This window comes from Propithecus coquereli, unplaced genomic scaffold, assembly GCF_000956105.1.
Source record: "Propithecus coquereli isolate 6110/MARCELLA unplaced genomic scaffold, Pcoq_1.0 Scaffold25, whole genome shotgun sequence".
Classification (NCBI taxonomy): Eukaryota; Metazoa; Chordata; class Mammalia; order Primates; family Indriidae; genus Propithecus; species Propithecus coquereli.
Window position 1 is genome coordinate 748,101 of NW_012148063.1, and position 3,166 is coordinate 751,266.

The window sequence follows — 3,166 nt, forward strand, 5'->3', positions numbered from 1 at the left end:
AAGTCTCCAAATTATTAATTACTGATAATGTAATAAAATATAACTAAAATGCTGGTTGCTTTAAGTCCTTTTTTGATTACAGTATACACACAAATAAGTTATAAATAAATAAATCATTAACATTTGCTAAGTTCTTTTTAAAAAGGCCTATATGATGAATTATAACTAAAATAAAACAAAGCATTTGGTTCTGGTCATGTGAATTGATTGTTTTTAAAACAGAATACTGGAGGAAACACATTTTCTCTATAAAAGAAATAAAGAAATTTTGTATGAGAAATATACTCCAGAAAACTCAGTACTTAAAGATAACCTATTGTGAATTGTTTTATAAAACAATCACTCCTCTGATACATTATTTTTAATAATCAGAAATGGAAATACATAAGCTTTGATCAAAGGAATATATTGGTCATGATTTCATCAGAGTAGGTAAGTTTGTTTTTTCTTGATTATGATTAACATTTTAAAAAACTTGAGATCCTTCAAAAAATTGAGTCAAAATTTCCTTAGTTTAATTCCTTTTTACCTTATTTAGTTTTCCTCACTGGGTTAAAAATGTTTTACTTTATTTTCATGCTCATTATTGTTAGCACAGTATACTTATTCCAATGAACTAAACATGAGGCAAGGCAAGGCTTTAAAGACACAATTATTGTAATGGCAAAAAAATGACAACAATACCGATGTTGGTAAACAAAGAAAACACTGGATAAGTCATAGTATATTTGCACTAGGGAACACTCTGAGCTATCTAAAAGAATGAGATTGGCATACACAGTGTTTTATAGTACAGATGGTCCTTTCCCTTGCATTGTCTCATTGGTGATGTGGCAGTTAGTTTAATGACCATTTTGAAAATGAGGAATCTGGGGCTCAGGCTCAGAGAAGTTATTCAGTAAGCCCTAGATCACACAGCAGAACCACAAAAGAGGTGGATAAATTCCAGCCTCTTGATTAGTTCTGTGCTGTTTCCATACTTGTTGCATCAGTGCAGTCCTCATCCTTACCAGGCACCTTCTGGCCTGACTACTCTTAGGTAATAACATTAGACGTAAGTTCCCAGGATTAAGTTTCCTTTGACCTCCGATGTGGGTAGAACTCCATTTAGACTGAAGCCCCTTCTGAGAGCAGCCGCTATGGACTCCACAACGCCGTCCTTGCACTGCATGTGCAGTGTTTTAAACTCCCTCTGGGATGAAAGCTGACCTTGGCTGAGCACATTCTGCGCTAAGGGGTTGACAGGTCCCATCTCATTTAATCCCCCTAATAACCTTGGGCGTTGGCTACTCTTCTTATCCCCACTTTACACATGCGGTAACCGAGGTACTGAGAAGATAAGCAGCTTGGTGAAGCAGAAACGCTGCAGGACGAGGGCAGTGGAGCCCCCGAGCCCGTGCTGCGCAGCTCCCTGCACATGTGGCACTTTCACCCTGTGTCGTAGATTTAATACTGGCGGGACCGCTATGTGCAAAGAACTCCGTTAGGTTCCGGGGTCACTGCGGACCTTAGATCCTTGTACATTTTAGTACAGAGAACAGACTGTGAACAACTGATCACATAAGATCCCACACACTGCAGGGCAACACCATGAAGGAGAAGCCCAGAAAGCCCCCTAAGCAGGTAAGAAGACTCTGATCTAACTTGAAGAAAGGAAGAACAGGAAGAACACCAGGAGCTGGCCAGGCCGTGGGCAGGAGAGTGGCAGGAGGAGACAGCAGAGAGGGAAACGCCCAGTGGGCGCAGCCACTGGCGACTCTGCCTTGTCACCCTTACTTCGTTAGGGACCATTTCTTTTTCATCGTTACATCCCTAGAGCAAGTGCTAGCAAACTACGGCTGGCCACCTGTTTCGGTAAACACAATTTTATGGGAGTACGCCCACGGTTTTCTATTTACGTATTTTCTGTGGCTGCTTTCACTCTACAATGGCAGAGTGGTTGCAACAGAGACTATTTGGCCCACAAAGCCAAAAATATTTATTATCTGGTGCTGTACAGAAAACACTTCCAACCTCTGCCCAACAGCAAAGGGCACAGTACTTTGTATATAGTAGCCATTCAATAATTTTTTAAAATTATGTTTGTTTTTACTTTACTTCTACAAAATGTCGAAGGGGGTTATAATAAATATACAGATTAAAAACAAGCAGTCACAAAGACCACATATTGTATGATCCATGTACATGAACTATCCAGAATAGGTAAACATAGAGGCAGAAAGTAGATTCGTGGCTTCCCAGGGCTGGGAGAAGTGGGGAGGACAGAGGGGAAGAAAGAGTGCCTGCTAATGGGTTTTTATTTGGGGGTGATGAAAATGTTTTAAAATTGATTGTGAAAATAGATGCACAGGTCTATAAATACACAAGAAATCCATGGATTATACACTTTAGATAGGTGAGTTATATGGCATGTAAATTGTATCTCAACAAAGTTGTTACTAAAAAAACAAAACCAAAAGAGCCAAATAACTGACATGTGCTTTTGTTTTGATGATGGGGATTTAGGTTTCGTAGAGGGAAGATAAAGTTACTCTATCAGAAGGTCCTGTTAACAGCAACGACAACAAAAAAAATTATAAAAGAACAAACGAGTTGAATCTGACCTTCCTAGATACCATGGTGGGAAATGTTAAATATAATTCATTATACATTATAAGGAGCACCGAACAATTAATGCTAAAGGCAAATGTCCTGTTAGTCCCAAGCTCTAGAGAAATCACTATGTGGATTTTTGTATAGGGCTCATAGACAAAAATGAGAGCCAGTATCCTCAAAGGCAGTTTTACAGAAATCAGAGTGATGCTTCACCAGCAGCAGTTTATGGTGACTCTTAATGAAGGCCAAGGGCTCGGAGACATTTTTAGTTGTCTAGGCCAGCACTAAACAATAGAACTTTCTGAGATGATAAAAATGTTCTGTATCTTTAGTGTCCAGTAAGGTAGCCACTATCCTCATGTGGTTATTGAGCACTGAAAATGTGACTAGTGCAACTAACTGTAATTAAAATTAAAGTGTAATTGAATTTTATTCAATTTAATTTATTCAATTAATTTAAATAGCCACCTGTAGCTAGTGACTGCTGTACTGGGCAGAGCAAATCTAGAAAGTACAAAATGAAAAATAGAACATTATCCATTGAGCCCTAAACATTACTGAGCAAGTTTTG

At 38.6% G+C, this 3,166-nt stretch overlaps 1 protein-coding gene across 1 annotated transcript in view; it reads right to left on the reverse strand.

Moving 5' to 3' along the window:
• SYNE1 (spectrin repeat containing, nuclear envelope 1) overlaps nt 1-3,166 on the reverse strand; it is a 534,160-nt gene that overhangs the window by 61,931 nt on the left and 469,063 nt on the right. The window lies entirely within an intron of this gene.